Source organism: Symphodus melops (assembly GCF_947650265.1).
Source record: "Symphodus melops genome assembly, chromosome: 14".
NCBI classification, from domain to species: domain Eukaryota; kingdom Metazoa; phylum Chordata; class Actinopteri; order Labriformes; family Labridae; genus Symphodus; species Symphodus melops.
In genome coordinates, this window is record NC_136704.1 from 23,004,666 (window position 1) to 23,024,788 (window position 20,123).

The 20,123-nt window shown below is 43.6% G+C and overlaps 1 protein-coding gene across 5 annotated transcripts in view; it reads left to right on the top strand.

Annotated features, from left to right (window-relative positions):
* The first annotated feature begins 159 nt into the window (after nucleotides 1-159).
* tmem108 (transmembrane protein 108) overlaps nucleotides 160-20,123 on the top strand; it is a 42,500-nt gene continuing 22,536 nt past the window's right edge. Inside the window, exon 1 of one of the 5 annotated variants that reach the window (XM_079361433.1) lies at nucleotides 160-627. The gene's annotated coding sequence lies outside the window, so the exon portion shown is untranslated. Of the gene's footprint in view, nucleotides 628-6,861; nucleotides 7,488-13,814; nucleotides 14,213-19,408; nucleotides 19,497-20,123 lie in introns of those variants that run through there. The other 4 variants (XM_079361432.1, XR_013780561.1, XM_079361431.1 and 1 more) reach the window with 4 other exon arrangements.

A 20,123-nucleotide genomic window follows, 5' to 3' on the forward strand; every position in this document is an offset into this window, starting at 1 on the left:
GTCCTCTAATCCTCTTCACAGACTGGGAGGTTGCCGAGAGGTGAGTGTGTCTTCACCTGTGAGATAACTTTTAGGTGTAGAGACAGTGAGAGAGTACGACTCCCCCCCCCCCCCCCCCCACACACACACACACACACACGGGGAGCAAACTCTGCAGCAGGCCTCATTAAAATTCCCTGCCCGTACACACTACACGAAATCCCCCGTTAGTGGGTGGCACCGGCGTCCTACGCGCCTCTCTAATTGCGCACCACGCACTAACGAGCGATCACGCATCTCTGTTTCATCCACGGTGTCCGAGGAGACTCGAGGCGGAGAGTTTCCCCTTCGTGTCCCGTTATTTACGGCGTCAGAGAGGAAAGAGGTGTGCGCTGATGTCCGGCGAGGGGTGGCGCCCTAAACGCATCTGATCGGGGCGCTTGGACACGCTGTGCCGCCTGCGACCCACAGCGACACGGTCCGCTCCCGCAGTCCACTGGCTCTGTCTCTCCAGCTCATGACTGTGACACTTCATCGGTGCGGGACTGGAGACATGTGCGTTTGGATGGTGTGACACGGCGGCTTTTGGGGTTCGTTTCTCTCGGATACGCCAAGTACCCGACGTTACGGCGCACCTTGTGTAAGGAGGTGAGTACTCCCGTTTATTTCACTACTTCACATCAGACAGCTCAGCCTCTGCTCTGCACCTGTGGTGGGTTTTATTGACCGCTCGTGCCAATACATACATGCCTATTGATTATGCTGTCTGTTTGCTCTGTTGAAATTCTGTTGAGCTGCAGCGTCACAAACACGCACTCCAAATCACTGCATTCAATAACACTGCAACATTTTTTCTATGTTGAGTAGATCCTTCTGCCGTTCAAGCCAATCATGGATGTAGAAAGGTGTTTGAAATCAAGAGTGCCTTCATCAAAAGTTGAGCTGGAGGTGGTGGTCAGATCTCTTGAATCCTTCTTGAAAATCAAAAATCTCACTGAAGAGATGAGGATCAATCACGTGTTTTAACTGGTCATGTTTTCATTCATGGGATTCTCCTTTTTTTTTAAAAATGATGCACATGCACTCTAAAGTGTTGTATTGGTCTTTTGGGGACAATTCCTGGAGAGATAATCTAAAAACACCCTCTGCTCTAGGCTGCAGTATAAACCATATATTTTAAACAGTGCTGTAGTTTTCTACCGAAATAAAAAAGTTCTGACTTCCATCATCCATCAATCTTACAACTTAAAGATCTTGTCCCCATGTGTCCTTTTAAGTGGTTTATTTCAGAGCGACAACAATGCAGATAAAAGGAGAAACTCTGTTAAAATGTGAGACCACCGGGAGCACACTATATACCTCATTGGAGCTTTGTTTTGGAGCACAGTGGGATCATATAGAGCTCGCTTTAAAGCGTGCACTAATTGAACCTGCTTGCCACTCTCTCCATTGTGTCAGGAATGTTTGGTTGCCTGTTCTCCACAGAAACCCCCCATTCCTTTGTTCTGGGGGGGAGAGAGAGGAGGGGAGACAGTCCTCCAGTGCCATGTGTGTGCAGTGTTTGGGGGGAGGGAGAGGATCGGCGGGGGGATTGACATCTGTAGCTGACAGCTTCCTCAGGGCGAGCGGACATGCTGTGATGCCATGAATGGGTATTAGGGGACATATTGAGGGGAAGCATTTTACTCTAATGAGAACGTTTATTCTTCAGCCACGATATGGAGGCAGTATTATTCCTACAGAGATATCCTGCAGTCTTATTTACTGGATGCAAAGTGGAAGAAAAACACATCACACAGCATCGATTGGCTTTTTTGCAACAGAAACTTTTGCTTCAGCAACTTTTCACTAAATTCAATTAGATTGACATGTTTTTAAGTTGAGCTTAAATCAAGTTTATATAGGTTTAAATCTAGCACAGAAACTTGTGTAGTCAGTTGACCCCCCCCCCCCCCCCCCCCCTCGAATTGTTGACCCATGAAATTATCAGTCAAGAGGACCTGACTTCCAACGTGCCGGTCAAAGATCTGCACGAACAATGCAGGAGCATCAGCATGGCAGCAAGTAAAGCAAGTCTTAAAATGACTCAGCTGCTCTCATCAGTGATGAGCTCTTCACTAGAGCCGGATTACTCCATGAGCTCTCCTCCTCCTTTCCAACACAACGGCTCAGGGTGGCTTAAACTGTTCAAAAACAAAAAAAATGAATCAGTCTCAGTTAAGACAAGGTAATGTTCTTTAAGGGGGCCACAGCTTGTTTGGAGGTCAGGATTCCTTCACACGGTTTCATAAAACAAACCAACAGCAAAAAAACTAAAAACTTTAAATGAGAATTTAAACTGGTTAAAAAACGGAGCAAAGTGGTTTCACGTTAATGAATGCTCTGCAGACAATCGTCTGGATGTTTTGACAAAACGTAAGCTCACTTAAACATTCTTCATTTGTTTAAATAATTTGATTCAAAAAAGGAAACGGGACTTTCATTTTGAATGTGATTAAAGAAAAAGGAATCAATCGGTGAAGCTTTGTAATGAACATGTTGCTCGAGTCAATCTCTGAGCTAAATATCAGCATCAGCCTTCCTCCTGATCTGAGTTCACCTTCTCAACTTAGGTGAGCCGACGTACGTTTGTTTATTAGCACGAACATGAAGCTGAATGTTTTTAGTGTAGATAAATGATGGTTTCAGAAGCGATATCCGTGTACATGTTCGATTCTGCAACAGCGCCGCAAAGAAGCTACGCTGCCTTTACCTCCTTTTTCACTGAAACAATGCGTCCACGCCGTAATGTGGATGTCCCAGTGGGGTTTCACATTTGCTCATGGCATTGCAGAAGGCACAACACATAAACCCATTTCCAGGATCAAATACACACACACTCAGGCATGCACACACACACACACACACACACAAAGCGCTGCCAGCTCCGACCTTACACATTGTCACGGTCGTCCCCGCCTCATTATGGCTCCACCTCCGACGGCAGATCAGGGGCGGAAAGCCTTCGCGACCATCAATCCACCCCTGTGCGTTACACGTTCCAGCAGAGGCCGTCTGTGAAAGGACCAACAAAAGTTCCAAGACTTCCTCGTCATGGGCGACATGATTGTCTGAACTGAGTTTCATGCTAGTCCTTCCAGGAGTTTTAAAACACATGGGTATAATTCACCGAGGGGTTCATCCGTGATCTTTCCCGCTTTTCTCGCTCGAGGTCACGTTGGTGCTGTGGCCGATCCCAGCTGTCATTGGAGCGAGAGGTGAGGTAACATCCTGGACTGTTCACCACTCGATCACAGCGATGACGACAAATAGAGCCACACTCGAATTCACACCTACGGGCAATTAAGCGTCACTAATCGACCTTACGTGGGAGGAAGTACTCATGCAAACTCCACTGAGAGAGGCTGCCGTCCTTGAACCAGGCACCTTCTCACTGCACCACCATGCAGCTCGACCATGAATATTGACAGGCATGATAATAATAAACCCCCAGCTTCCCTACGAGTCATATCAACAGTTTGTCCCAAAAGGCATCACAGAGTGTACAGCTTATGAAGCTCCACTTAACACACTCGATTTGTTGGAAGTTAAACCCCCAAAATGTCAGTCAGGAAAGCTCCTGAAGTCAAGATAAGCTGAGTGAAGTTGTTATTTCATTTAGCCGAGAGGATTTTCCTAAAAGGCTGTCTGTCGGCAACAAATCCTTCCCCTGCTTTCTGCTTTTGTCTGCACAATTGGAGGCAAAAGTGTGTGTCAGTCATTTCACCACCTTCCTCTGTCGCGTGGGAACTACTGTCAACGTTTGGAATACTTTCACAGCTCAGTTGAACAATCTCCACAGCTGCTCCCTTATCACAAGTGTGAGGAAAAGTGTACATGAACACTGAAAAACACCCGGAAAATATCAGCTCCCCCCCGCCCCCCTTTAAATAAACGTTTCACGGGAAAGTTTCAGGAAAAAGGAAAATCTGGTTTCTGACTCTTGCAGCAGAAAGACCAAGCTGATGGGAAACTGTTTAAGGAGCGTGGCCATGGCTGTGTGAGCGGGTTTTTTTTTTTACAGTTGTAAGTAAGCGTCCCTCATGACTGGTGGCGAGTGGTACACCATGAAGAGGAATGCAGCCCCCGTGGGCCCCCCCCCTCACGCCACACAAAAAAAAAAGTCAGGATGGACTTCGCACCTTCCTCCAGCGTAGCGCAGAACAAAAAGTGTTGCATCCAGAGCAACAAGAGGAAAAAACAGCCTGCACTTGCACGACTCTCTTCCTGTGTTTTGTAAATGCCACGCAGTATTAACGAAGGCTCTCAGCTGCTTTCCTAACAACCTTAATTAAAACCGAGAGAGGGCTCGTATACAGGAAAAAGACCCCCCCCCCCTTTTTGATCCCATCAGCTAAAGACCTTTCCCACAGGAGCCTGAGTCGGGGAAAAAAAATCTCTCTTTCAAGTTGTTGACATTTAAAAGCCATTGTGCTGTATACAGTAGTATCAGAGCAGGCTTGGTTTGCCCATTGCGGGGGTATCAGAGTGAATAGCACACCATGTGGGGCCTCAGGTAAACAAATACGTTCAGTAGGAGCAACCCCACCTGCCCTGACCACGCAGAGGCCACAGGAAGAGCAGATAGAAGAAGAAGAAGAAGAGGGGGCGTTGGTGGTGAATAACTGAGCATTATGCTGATTAAAGGGGGCGATAGGCGCGGGGGGAAATAAGAGTGCGGTGACCGTCCGAGCATGAGGTGTTTACAAGGGGAATTCCTCACATTCCTCAGCTGCAGCCATGCCACTCCAATCTGCACCTCCGCCCACTGATGGTCACCCTCTGTGCCAAGAGGGACCCAACGGGCAAAAGGGCCCAATAAGTTCCTCCTGTGCAAGGAGCCGCTGCACGGGAGAGTGTTATGCAAGGCGATTTCTCGGTGTTGCTTCAGAGATTTTCTGGAGTGTTTGATAGAGCTAATACAGCAGACGCAGGAACACAGAAAACAAACAGAAAGGCTTGTTTTCAGCAGAAAAAGGGGGATTTGGAGTGAGGCTGGGATCTGTAGTTCTCCACTCTTTTAAACGTGACAAAGATACGGGAGCTTTGTTCATCCTTTCCACCGTGCTCTCAGCGGTTTCTTGGAAAAAAATCTCAAAATCAGACATTATTGACGTTGTGGATACAGCAGGTGCGATGCATAAATGTGCTTTTTACGCCTTGATTTTTAAAGAAAGGAAAGTAGAGAGAGCGTGGGGAATTTCATGCGGAAGAAGAGCCACAGGTCATATTTGAAAACCCCCAGGACACTTGATTGGAGGACCATGGCTCCGTGCATGGGGTGCACCCACTACACCGACGAACACTGACAACAATGTTGAGTAACGTCACAAACCACTGCAGTGTCTTTTTGTCTGGCTGCAAGGATGGCGATGCAAGTGCATGAGTTCGTACACCACTTTGGTCTTAAGTGAAAAATCTGAGCGATTATTGTCATGACATTTTCAGACATTCATGGTACCAAGAGGATGAACCCACTGACTTTAATGGTCAACAAACACCACACCAGCACATGCCTTAGTAACAGCCCTGGTACCCACTGACTTCTCCTCCAACACCAGGTCCACTTTTATGGTGTTCTGCAACATTTGTCATCAGGTTAAATTAACAAGCTAACAAATAAAACTCAGATGTAAACATATTAAACATTTCATCTGCAGCAGCATGTTAGCATTTAACTTTACAACGCTGCATCCAAACACACTCTCAGGGAGCAGCTAGCATGTCTTCAGACTCTTAATCTTGTTTTTGTTTTCCTAATGGGCTGTAACATTCAGGCTTACATCATAAATAATACGATTTATTACAAGAAAACAGTTTGTATTTCAGCGTCAGCTCACACAACGTAGTGCACTGTGGTCAAATATTTAACCTGCTTACGTCCAAGTTTAGTATGATCCTCTGTGCTGCACCATAATTCCCAATGGAGTGTTTTAAGGGTCAGATAGGTCACAAGCAAGTTTCTAAAGCATGGCAGAAAAGCCAGAGGATATATTTAGTTTATTGCAGGAATATTTTGAAATCAGAATATATATATATATATATATATATATATATATATATATATATGTATATATATATATATATATGTAGGTTTATATAAAGAGGTTTTGTTGTATGTCAAAAGCCCAAAAGAGGGTTTTCTTACTGCTCGTTTATGGGTCACATTTATTTCTCAAACTTTTGTTGCTAGTTGAACAACAGTGATTTTCATCCTTCAGTTTGTGAAAAGAGTGTGGGTGCTGTTAACATCTAAGAGCCTCTTTAATCCAACAGTGTTGCATCCATCAAATATTTGGAAAAGAACAAGTCTGGGAGGATGATAAAAGTCCTTTTATGTTTTGTTGCGTGAGCTCGGTGTGATATGTGTGAAAGGTACGACACACACGGTTCGTGTTTTAGGATCAGTCATCGCACTTTTTTAATGCAGTGCAGATGACTGGCTGTAATAGGATTATGAGAAGCTCTGGTCGGGGGTGAACAAGTCCAGAGGGGGTTACATGTTACCCCTGATGCCCCCTTGAGAGGTCATGTGATAGTGGGGGGACAATGCAAGCAGGTGTCAGCCTTATGATTAGCGGGTCTGAGGCCGGGCTCACCTATGAGGATTACTCAGATCCTCTAATGGACGGCGGGTTGTGACTCCGGCCAGCAAGGAAGCAAATCGCTCTCCTCACACTCACAAAAGTGTTGTTTTTTTTTTTTTTATCAAATGTATAAAAAGTAGAGAAAGAGCTTCAAGTCTTCTGTTTCCGTGGCAACTTGGATAAATGTTCTGTCAGTACAACATCAAAAAGCATGAAGATGCTTTCATTCTTAGTCTGTGAGTACTTGTCAGCTTCTGGATACAACAAATCGCATTCAGAGATTCTTCCTTCTTTCCGTCTTTGCCTGGAAGCTTTTGAGCATGCAATCAGTTAAAAATCAAAACCTTGTCTCGCAGCCAGACCCCGTCTGATGGAGGCTGCAGATTAAAGTGGCACCATATGCTAGGACTGAAGAGACCCCTCCCCATTGTAGAGCTTATTATCGGGCCTCTATGTCACTGTCAGCTGCTAATTGTTGTGGAGGATTGAGGTGACAGGAGGAACATGTCGCCTATCTGTCTTGAATGCTTGGTCATCTCTGCTTTATCCTGCCACCTTAATTACAGCATCCTTTTCCTAACTCACACACACACACACACACACACACACCCTCTGCATTAGTCATCACTTTGCCAACGCTTGCATTTCATTTTCTTACTCTTCAAGCTGTTTGAGTCAGAGTCCAGTCAGTGAGATTGCTCGGAAAAGAAGCCGGAGTTTATAAAATCCTTGTTTTCTGTCGGTGCCCTGCCTGTGCCGCATATGGCTCATTTCATGGCTGCTGGAGAGCCTGATTGATGGGCTGAGGAGCAGTGGGGCTGGTGTTCCTCATGTGCAGCACTTGGCAAGGAGAGAGTGAAGCCCTCGGCGAGGTCACATGAGGTAAAAAAAAAAAAAAAAAAGAATATATAGGAAAAAGGAGGAAGGAGGAGGTTTCATCAGGCTGCGACAGGGTGTTCTTTTTTTGTGCCAAATTGCTCTTCAAGAGGTTGTATGTGGTACTTTTCAAATGTGAGTATATAATGTGCAGTGGTTGCCAGTTCAAATGAGCCCTGTGTGGAGAAACCAGCTAAACTACTGAGATGATCGCTAAGCTATTAAAGATGCTTTTGATGGGGTTTATAAAAACAGCATCATATGTGTTACTATATATGAATATATTTATATAGACTGCAAACAGCCCTTACCTTTGGCTCTATGTTTTTAATTATAACTATTATGTACTCCACATGTCACGCACCTGTAGTACTTCAGGTCTCAGACTCGACTCTGACTTGACTTTGAGAACTTACAGTCAGACTCCTGTTTAAAAACCGGTCCTGCCAGGATGCTACCAAACATCATTTTTTGGTTTGCTTTCCCAGATTTTCCTAAAAGTTTAAGTGAGGTCTCAGATTCAGATTCAGCGGCTGAGTGCCACGGAGCGTAAAGCTGAAATCAAACTCTGTGTTTCAGTGATTTCACAGGTGAAGCATGCTTGTGTGTTTTTTTTTTTGAGTGATCTCGACCTCAGACAGCCTCGATTTGCTTCACTGAACGTACACATCTTCTTCCGACAAGCGACACCAAGAAACTCCCCCATCTGCGGTGCAGTTTTTTTTCCAGAAGATTGAGAAGATAGAAGCCGTGTTTATCTCCTGCAGAGGGCTCTGGACTACTGGAGCGAGGATGGAGCCGAAATGTAGCGCAGCACACAGACTTATGTAATCGGCTCTGTTGCCGTGGCGGAGCAGAGACGGACTGAACCTGCATCTGATGGTATCGAGCAGTTTGAGCAAAGCATGGAGACAAGTTGTAGGACTCTTTCAAGTCCTAGGACTGCTAACAGACTAGCCAATCAGAGGAGCGGGGCCTTAAAGAGTCAGCAGCTAAGATGAACCATTAAAGGCTGAAAGGAGGGATTTTACAGACCAGTTTGAGGACGTTTTTGATCTACATATCTCGCATCACTCCTACACAGGTGTCCCACACTGACTTCATTCATGGTGAAAGTGATCGATCTCCTTTAAGTTAGCTCCTGTGTCGATGCTTCAACGCGCTTCTTCAAACAGACCAGACTGACCACCATCTACTGTGGGTTCAACAGCACCTCACACAAGCACACACGCCACATGACAGAAAGATTGTAAGGCTTGAGTTGCGATGCGATGTGTTTCTGATGTCTTCTTCGCTAAACACGTCCCGGGAGCTGACTTTTTTTTTTTCGTAATCATTTCGTTAACTTGCTCTGGGAGGATTCCTCAAATATGAAACCATCTCTGCTTGTCACCCCCAATTAGAGAGCAGTGTTTCTGTTTTTTCTCCTCCTCCTCCTCCTCAGTGTCTCACTCTCAGGTCGGAGAGACTCGTGGCCCCTGGGGGAGCTGGAAAGCTGTCGAGTAATCTGAAACAGAATTAATACTGACGAAGATGGAGAGAGGCGTTGGCAAATTAATTTACAGACACAGAGCGGCTTTTAAAAGGAAACCGCTAAATGACACAGTGGGATTGGCTCGGTTTGTGTGTGTGTGTGTGTGTGTGTGGATTTGTTTGTGGTGCTGGTAGTGCTGGCAGGGGATGACGGTTTTCATGGCAGCTACATCACCATGGAGACAGGACATTGATGCTGGAGTGAGTACAGTTTTGGGAGCTGAAAGGAAAAACATGGCAACAAAAAAACCTGGACAGACATTGGAAATATAAACGTCCTTCACTGACTTCACACTTTCACATTATCGGTGTCAGTGATTGACTGAACCACGAAATCCATGTTCACACCCAGATTATCTCTGATGTGCTGAGAGAGTGGCGACTCCTCCCTCCTCCCTCCCTGAAGAGTAGACTCCTTTGGGGGGAAGAAATAACTTTGTTTTTGGGTTTGTCAGAAGCTGCAAAATAGCTTGGACACACTGGTGAGCACGCAGGCCGTGTGTGCTGTAAAAACACTGCAGCTGGCTGTAATGTACGATGTGTCAAACATGCTGTAACAGCAATGATTTTTCTTCCCTTTCCTGATGCTGTAATGGGAGTTTATGCATTCGATGCTGTTGGATTTATTACACTTCTTACTTGTTTGCTCTCACAGTTACAAATGAAAAAGGACTGTGCCACTGTTTTTCTTTTGCAGATTTTGTTGGTCTGTGTGTCAGTAACTGAGTAAGTGAGGAGTCAATTAGCTCCACTTGTCATAAAAACTTGCAACCAGCAATGTACCTATTTAACATGCACACAATTCCTGACCCTGATAGCAGTGTTTTGGGAAACTATAGACCTCATTTACGACCAACGGATTGCAGTGGCGAATAGCTGAAGCACTAATGATATGCAGGGGCAAATATCCGTGCAATTTGCTCTTGTTTTGCATCTGAATGTGGTGAGAAGCTTTCGACACCTTTACTCTGTGCCGAGCTGCGCTCTCATGCTGGCAATGAACTCAGAGTGGAGCTGATGGACATTTACGAAAACGTTGCCAAATCAAGACGAAGCCCAAGGCAGGGCGAGATCGAGACCGAGACCAAGACAATAAATATCACAGAAAAATCCTCACCTTGTGTGCAGTGGGCACGTCGCTCACTTAGACCGTAACACCAGGAAGTATGCAGATGTAACCGGGCGATAAAACACAAATTATGAAGGAATTAAAGTTGTTTGTTCCTCAGAAAGGGACTTTTCCTCCATGCATAGAAATGAATGCATAATGGTTCATTAGAGCAAACAGAGCTGGCAAACAGAGACGATGTTTACTCTGCAGCACAGGGGTGCGTATAACCCTTTGCATGTAAATGTTTAATTTTAGTATAATAAAGGGAATAAGAATGCTCCCCGGTTTGCACAAGTATAAATTCCTTAGAGTTGTGCTAAACCACAGGAATGGTTCTTTAAATTGCAAAGCCTGCACAGTTTGTTGCAATGCTTTAAAGTCTTTTTTTTTTTTTTTTTTTTTTTTGCAGAAACTGTCACCACAGCAGCTCTTAAAATAATATCAGGGAGGTTTAGCTGACTCTCCTGCTTGTCCCCGGGGCCCTCACTCCATTCTTCACTTATCCACTAATAATAGATGCTGCTGTTCATCCTGATGTATTGTCACAGTCCTAACACAGAGGAGAGGCAGCAGAGTGATGGAGAGACACCTGCACCCCCCCACCCCCCCTCCACACACACACACACACACACCCACACACTTTTTGACATTTAACTACGAGAGCTGTAAACAGGCCACTAGAATGCCATTGACATTCATTTTGTCTGGAGCTGATTTTTTTCTTTCTTTGCTCGGTGGATTTTGTCTGCTTTGCTCCGTCCGGTGTTTGGATAAAGTGAGGAAGCTCATTTTTATGCTATAAAGCTACAAGTCAAGTCAAAGTTAGCAGCAAAATAATTATTAGAGACATATTTAATTTTGCATCAATTTTTGATTAGAGAATTTTTAAATGAATGCCCATCATGATAATGAAGATGATTAATTTTCTGAAAAGTTAGTCTGATTTTCTACATTTTATATAGTAAAAATTAGCAATTGATTATTATTTATTACATTATACATGATTAAAGCTGTTTGTTGTTGTTGTTGCTGCTTTTGAAAGGTAGACTTTCTTTAACAGGATTATCATTTTATTTCTCATCCATCCATATTCATTCACCCTCCAATCTCAAGGCAAAATAAATTATTCCTCCCTGTACTTTTCAGATGAAGCACAGAAATCACTGTCTTCATGTTGTTCATTATTTTACCTGAAAGAAGTGTGCACATCAACTACACTGTCAACCTTACTGCAGGACGAAACACCCCTTCATCCATAACATTAAACACTGTTGACTGTGTGTGTGTGTGTGTGTGTATGTGTGTGATGTCACAGATCTCATCCAAACTATGCTGAGTGTGCCTCGTTCCTGTGTTGTGCTGTTTACCTATTCATTCATTCAGGAGTGATGGCACGAGCACATCAGAGCCTCCATCCTGTGGTAATTAAACGTCTGTTGGTGAGGCTTTTTTTTTGTTCCTGGAGAGCATTTTAAAAACTGACACACACTCTCTCTCACACACACACACACACAATTATCGTCTTTATATAGACACGGTGCCTGTGGGTGTCCAAGCCAGCGTTGTTAATTAGCGGGCAGAGTGGTTGCACTGATTGCTTCATTATTTCTTCAATAGCAGCTGTTGGAGATATTTGATGGGTGTAGCATATTTTAGAGAAATCCATGCAGAGGCTTCTTACGCAGACTCTAAATCCCACCTAGTAGCTGTAGGAAATGCAGAGGCGCATAAACCTAGAAGATCTATCCTGAGTCTCTGGAAATTCTTGCGTGAAGTCAGGGTGAGCGGATGTGTAGACAGAGCAGGAAATATCCAGGAGAAATCTGGCGTGCAGTCCTGATGACATTTGCATAACAAGACCAGTGCAGTTGATCACGTGATAAAGCAGCAGGCTTTTTTTCCAGACTGATTTGTTTATACTATTAACACATAAAATGCACATACACTTTGATGAGAAGTAAAGAAATTGTGACTGACAGTTTCGATTCCCACAGCTTTTTTTTTTTTTACGTCATGTCTCGTCTCTAGAGACCACCTTGACCTTTCCCCCCAACTGGAACCTTTTTTTGGGGGGAAGGCAGTCCTGACATTTTCTGGAAATTTTCAGGAGTGAAAACAGCTTTAGTGTTGCAAGAGAGCTTTTCTCAGCAACAGAAACTGATCTGAATAATTATCTTGTGCTCAAAGTATTTAAATCCAACACTGTTGGATTGTTGGACAAATCGCACTTTGATCCCATTCTAATAAAGCAGGATTATATTTTCTGCAGGAGGACGCTTGCAGCTTAGTCGTTTCCAGTTGAAGGTCTTCGTAATTAATCTTTATAAAGTTTCAAGTGATGCTACCACACGTAGCTGTACTTGCGAATTCAGTGCTGAATTGATTGATTTTAACTTTTAAATGTGGTAAATTGCATGTGTTTGCATTGTCACTGACCGCCTGTTAGCATGTTTACAGGAGTCCAGTTGCTGGATCAATTTTCACCATGACCTGGATGACCTACACATATATGTTGACTTTAGCATTACGCTCATATCACCAATGTTGCGTCGCTAAGTCCACACGTAGCTGATAACATTGTGAACATGTTAGCATTTAGCTAACAGCCCTTCTGTGCCTGAGGAGCTAAAGCCTCACGTAGCTGCTAACATGACAGACCCTTGTTAGCAAAGTAAAATGCTAAACTTCTCGCAGTTTTAGCTTCTCAAATGTGAACATGAACTGCTTCTCGTGTTTCTGTTGATATAATCCATCAATCCTAAAAATACTGAATAGAGATTTGTCATAAATTAACTGCCACTAATATGTTGAAGCCACTTTTATCCACAAAAAGAAAATCATGAGAATGCGAGTGTAGATAAACTTTTTTCAGACTAAATTTTTACCTGAAGTGTAACTAAGTGATAACATCTTCTTACGTTCGTATTGATTCTGTGATTGCGTAATATTGTTTTCCCATGACCTCTACATACACAGTCAGACATGCACACACTCAGTGGATACCACCACGTCTCTGTGTCCATTCACAGACATTTCTTTTAAAGTCCTTGCACTTGAAAAAATCTCTTTCACCGTTTTGATTGAGCCTGACATTAATCTCAAAATGGTATTTTTTTTTTTTTTTTTGCCAAATGATGATTAAAGAGTTGTTTTTATTTTTTTTACTTCGTCCTTTCAGTCAATAGACACTCAAATTTAATACAGGCTTTCCCAGGCTTTTTTACATGTTTTTCTGATAACACTTGACCCATGGATACTGTCTGCTGTGTGATATTAATCCGACTAATATCACCCATCTCCATCCCTGTGACACCTCTGGAGCTGGACTCCCGCTGGACTTGCCTCAGTCAGGTCTTACTTTAAAATGTCAGCCGTGTCAGGTCCCCACACCGTCATATCTCCTGTTATCTCCGAGTAAACATCAGTCCTCGGGCTGCAGGGAGCAGAATCTCAGGTCACTGCGGCCACCAATGCTCTTTCTCCATAATGGTGGACACTTCCAGCTCGTCTTCCTCCTGTGGCTGCTGAGGAACAAAGGTCACTTTTGTCCCGATGGAAAACTTAAAGCTCCATCACTTAGAAAATGAGTCACAAACTTGCCAGAATTGTTTGTTACCACACGCCATTCAGCTCTTGTGTAATTGGCTCGTTAGGCCTTTAGACTGTTTGGATAATTGCTCATCCATGAGTGAGTTCTCCAGTTTCAGGCCAATTGTCGTTGTCATGTTTTTGTGGAGTGCATTCGCCTTCGTCTGTCAGCCTAAATCTCATGGAGAAGCCTAATTGATGTGTGTGTGTGTGTGTGTGTGTTTGTGCATGTGAGCCAGACACACTCTCAGGACGAGCAGCTCTTGGAGTTAATCCGTCTCACTAATAGTGTGTGTGTGTGGGGGGGGGGGGGATGGGGGGGGGGAGTAGGAGGAGAGAGGAGAACAATACAAATCTCTCCCTCCGTCTCCAGACACACGTGGTCATCACCCGGCGGGAAATCTCTGGACCTTGGACGGACTGTGCGGATGTTGCTCCTCGCTTTCTCTCGTCCCAGCTGGCTCTCAGCGCTCTCTGCTGCAACACTGAAGGAAGCGAGGTACAATACACCCCCCCCCACCCCTTCGAAAAACATCCTTCTCTGCTTCTTTTCGTTCCTGCCATTGTCATTGAGACAAGAGGCTGCGTCAGGAGGTGTAGTCACGGATATGTTTTTGGAGTGAGGAACTTCCTGCTCTCTCTGAGGTGTGTGCGTTTCGGTTTCAGCAGAAATATGTTTGCAGCCTTCAAACTGAGACAGGAAGTCAAGAGACAGTGGACACAATACCTACTTCCTGTAACGCCATGCACATTTTTTATGTACATCACTTAGTTTGACTACCTCCTAGACATTCCTGAATGCACCTTTGTTTCCTGTATTACTCCAGACATGTCTCATGCGTGGTTTATAGATCCCCTTACAAAGATTATCAGACCATTTGTCTACAGGAAAAAGGGGATTCCACTGCTTGTTTGTCACATTTTTGTGCCATGACATCTTGAAATGCAAACACCAGTATTGTTCTGGAACAAAATAGTTTCCTTTGTTAGCTATTTCCTTTTTATGGTTTCCTCACACCCGTCAGTTTTCTTTGCTGCATCTGTGTCTCACTTGTGAAAAACACGAAGTACAACATATTTTTTTGCCCCCCGCGTTTTTGGTTGTTTCCCCTTCAGGGAACGCAAAGTTTTCATAGACAAGCTGCGTATTTCTTCGAGCTGTTGCTCAACCCAAAGAGTAATGTCACTGGCCTCCTTAGTCAGTATAGTCGAAAGGTTTTTAGATGCCTGAAGATGCAAAACTGCTCAAATTTGTTTGCGCAAAGTTCGTTCTATGCCTCGAGAGTAGTAAACTTGACACACACACAAAAAAAAGACAAATACACAATCTTTATCAGCAACGACGCTAGTAAAGTGATCTGGAGTAAAATGATAAAATATCCAAAAGCAGACGACTGATTTGATATTTCCTTTGTCCAGTCATGTAAATCATCTCATGACCCATTTTTATTTGACTGATGGCTCCACAGGGGCTCCCAAACCCCGGTTTAGGAAGCACTCCTCTATAGCTTTACAGTTTTATACTTTTTAATAATGTAAAGAAGGGATTGCCTGTGTTTCGGTTTCCCACCGTTGTGGTCCGATGCTAAAGGGGAAAGAGTTCGTTTTTACCCTCGAACATAAACATGTTCAAATCTGCACATTATCCTGAGCTCTCACATCTGTCACGTTGATGTGAAGGGATTAAGCTTGTTTATGTTATTATGCCATCTATGTTTGCTGGAAAGTCATGGATGTTTTATTTAGCTTAAGTAAAATGTGGAAGAACCAATGCTGAGTTTGTTCCATCTTTTAATTTAAAGGCCATTAAATAAGCATTTAAAGAGGACATATTATCCCCCTTCTGCACCTTTTCTTTAAGTTCCCCCTGTGCTCTAAACGAAACATCTGTGTTTCTGTGCTTTGGTCCAAATATAACATGAACAAGCAGCAGAGGAGGTTTCTGACCCTGTAGAGACCTGCTCTTTCAGAACGCTCCGTTTTAATGTGTGTGTCTCTTTAAATGTGAGTTTTCCAAGTAGACATCACTCCTTCACTAGAGAGAATAAAAATGGCCGACCTGGGCTAAAGGTTTGTTCTAGGCTGCGGGTGGAGTCCATGGGTGGAGATACCAGGGGAGGGGAGGGGAGTTTTTTTTTCCCACTGTGACATCACAAGGAGAGCACATTTGAAACGCAGCATTTTTCTTCTGTTAGACTTATGCAGACTACAAACAAAGGACTGGATGGGTTTTTATTTTACATTTTGGGGGTAACCTCACACTCAGGTTACTGATATGATATATGTTCAAAAACACAGTACAGGTGGATTTTTTTATATGTCGCCTTTAATGTTTGTGCATTGAACCTTGTTTGAGGAAGTGACTCGTTTTGAAGTGCAGTTCAACTGAAAACGTGTTCCTTTACTGACATGTGTGACTAAATCCTTTCATAAGAGCTTATCTGAATGTGAGGGAATCTAACCTTGACCCATGCATGAGTCACCAGAATCACACACGGAGAGTACCTGGGCAAATGGTCCTCAGTTTAATGTTGCTCCCACTCTCCCTTGACTCAAACTTTTGACTCACTGTACCAAAGTTTGTCTTAATGTTATTGTTCCGTGACAACATGCTTTTAATTAGACCAGCTCTGTGTAAAGTGAAATCAAAGTGAAAGTGCATCCATGCCTTGTGTTAACTGTGCTACCTGCTGGTCGGTTTGGAGAATGGATTGTGGCTGACAGCACCCCTGCAGCACTACTGCTGCGTCATGCTATTTTGTTGTGCTGTGGGCTCGTCTGTTTGTCTCAATTCATAGTCTCTGGAAAGGCGTCTACTTCTATTGAATATGTGGAGCTTAAAATTTATTCCGCCTCAGCAATCAGAGCTGAGAACAGATTCAAAAGTGAGATGTGATCGGATGGAAATGTAACGACAAACGACAAAGCCTGTCCATTAATCTGAGAAAAAGGAAGATTTAGGTTGCCAGATGCAAACACACTTTTTTTCTGCAGCCGTTTCTGACAGATTTTTAAAATGATGACATCGTCTCTTATAAAAGATCAGTCTGAATTATTCTCCCTCTCTTCGGCCTGTGGGGATAAAAGGGTTTGATACAGTATATAAATATTTTGGCACTTGGCTGGACGAATTATTTAGAGCATCACATATAGAAAAACCCAGAGAGTACTCAACTGACAAACTTCAGCAGAAGAAGTTTCCTCTTAATTGTAGGAAGAACCACTCTACCACAGTTTGCGGTTTTATTTGTGCTCTTTTTGAAAAGTTTGAAATGAAATGAAATATTTCATTTTCTTTCTGTCGTTTGCTACTCTTTAAATATTTCCTCTTGTCTGTATTTCAAGCATAAATTAAAAATAGGGGAAATGATCAGTGCACCCTTTTACAGATAACATTTATGATTTCATCAAAGCACACTTTATAATAAACTATTGTACTGCTCCACAACAAATCAATCACGTAGCCTACAAAGTAAAGAAACGAAGCTTGACTCATGCTGAGCAGTTAACGAAGGACCGCCTCTCCAGCCGAGTCATTCTGTTCTCTTAATCCGCGTCATGTCAATGAAAGTTTGTCCACCAGCAGCTCAGCCTTCATTGGCAGAGAGTGAGGTGTGACAGGTGTTCGACCTGCAGCAGACCGGCTGTCAGATGGAGAACACCCACGTCACCGGCTTTACAGGAAATCTGATGTCGTGCAACCTCCAACAGTCCTGTACGCCCCATCAGAAGACATGTGCCAATCCAAAGTTGTGAATCGTAAAACATGGCAGAAGTGAAGTGACAAAAAACTGAGCACAAGAGCTAAAAGATACCAAAAGTGCCGACTGAACTTTTGTGGCTGCTTTTTGTTAAATCTTCAAATTAAAAATCGAAGATATTCATCTAAAAGGTTTGTCTACATCATCCCCGTTAGATGACATGTGCTTCTTCTAAAGTCAAGAAGCCCCAAGTCAGTGCATATTTAAGGCATGCAAAGAAATACACAGCAATATTTTTGGTCCATTGGAGGTCTTTTAATGATTCATCATGTTTTTGAAATCCAAATGTCAGTTTCCTGACTGGCATCTTCAAAATGCCTACTTTGGTTCAAGGGACTTATGAAGCACGAAGTCAGCCTAAAGAAAAAGATGAGAAAAAATGAAGAGCAGGATACTTATTGGGATGAAAGCCTGACATGACATTAAAGAAGTGCAGAGCAAAGAGAGAGGAGGGAGATGAAGGAGAAGAAAAGGCCCCCGCAGCTCAGAGCGTTACTACAACATCAAGCCCTGTGTAAGAACCGCTGTTGGAGATCACTTTCCTGAGCGCTAACAGCCTCTCCCTCTGATGAACGTCGTCCTCAGGGGAGCCGGAGAAACCGAGCACTGATGCAAAGTCAATCTATCATCCAAGAATCCACACAGCTATGAAAAAAAAATAAAAAATCAACAGATTTAAATTTGGGAAAAAAATGGTCGCCTCAGTTTCTGGGAAGCTTTCGTCAAAACGATGTTTGTTGTTACTTTATCAAATCTTGAGTGTAGCTTATTAAAAGGGAAAATAATGGCTCCGAAGCCAGGCGAAGAAGGACAGTCCACTGGCTGTGATGAAATCGTTGATCGATGAGGCCAAGCACTTCATCTAAAGTCTCCCAGCCCATTTTCTTGGTGTGAATTTCGCTCGTTGACAGCTCTTACGTGGAGGATTATGTCCTTGTTATCCGTTAGTGGGGCCTCATTGAGCGGCGCAGGCCCAATAATCAATGTGACCAAGCTTGAGAGGCAGACTTTACATATCAATCTGTCTGTCGGGCCTGACAGCTTCAAGCCGCACCGCAAGATGTAACGGTCTGAAGATCTGGCTTTGAGACAGAAACCCAAGACGAGGCTTTGATCGAGTGTTTTTTTCCTCGGGCGTTTTACATCTGAGAGACAAAAAGGGCAAAGAAAGGGTCGCTTTAAATTTAGCACAAAGGTATTTTTCATGGAAGGGGGGGGGGCAGGTTTAGCAACTTTCCTCCATGTGGATTTTAATTATTCGCTCATTCTTGAGGGAGCTGTTGAGGCACCTTGTAAAGATTGTTTTTTTTGTTATTAATTCTGACCTTTGACCTGTTCTGCCCCTTGTGGCGAACAAAACAAAATCACATTTCATTTTATTCGCACACAATCACAAAAAAAAAACCATGTGGAACATTTGATTGTCCTTCTGTACCTCTTTAATGAAATCCAATTTGTCCCACTTTGCTCGCATATAAACTTGATAAGTCATTAATTCTCCTCGGTGATCAGACGGAAGCATGCGTTGTCGTGTTGGCATCGACACCACTACATTTGGACAGTTTTCATTAGACGTGCTGCAGATTTACTTTGACGTGACCTTTTTCAGGGGATTGAACACATTTCCATGAATGTCTCGATCATGTCCAGGCCAATGCACCACAAACTGAACTACTCTGGCGAGTGTCGTTATGCATCCAGTCAGTGTCGGGAGCGTGTGCCGCCTCTCACCTATTTTTCCGAGATGTTATTCTTTGATTGTGTTACTTGGTTGTGACAAGCGTATCGGGACGTGACACGCTGTAGTCTCAAGTTACTCTTCATCACCGGAGAGCCGCTCGCAGTCACTCACTCAGTTATTCAGAGGGCAAGTAAGGACGGAGAGGGGAGAGAGAGAGAGAGGAGAGGAGAGGATATTTACGACTCAGACAGTGTGCGAGGGTGAGCTGCATCACAATGTCTGTTCCTTTTACGGCCCGGCTCAGGAGACGGGGGAATAAGGCTTGTGCGGAGAATTTGCAGGTAATACTGGTCTCGAGGTTTTCAGGTGTGACAGTGTCTGTGCAATGTCAATAACAGAAAGGCCGGGTATCACCCACTCGGGACCTGTTAGAGGAGAAATCCATGAAATCGGATTCAGTGTCGGACATCATCTTATAGCTTATCTATGTGTGATGTCAGGTTCATTGTGATGAAGCACTTCAATATAGTGGGTTTTTGCGGTGCTTGCTTTCTTTCAAACTTTTCTCCTCTTTTTTGTTTTGTTTTAGATGTCGTACCTTTCCTTTAGACACCCACTGTTATTCAGAATAAATGTGTCAGCTGAGGCCTTCGTTAGTTGATGTATTTATATCTGCCATAATGGATTTCTCTGTGGGTGTTTTGTTGAGCTTTGATGGAGAAGACGGCTCTTATTCTTTGTAATTCCAGTAATGTTTCTTCCTGTCTGGCTAAAACTTCAGGTACTGTCTCAATAAAATGACAAATTAAAAACATTTCTCGGCATTGTCAGCATTTGGAGTTTTTTTTTTTTTTTTTGGTTTGCTGTTATCCTTACTGGTTTTTTACTCCCACACCAATCAAGTGTCCTCTCTCTCTCAGCGCTGCGCCGTCAATCACCCCCGAGTGCTTGATATTCAGGCTGTGGTG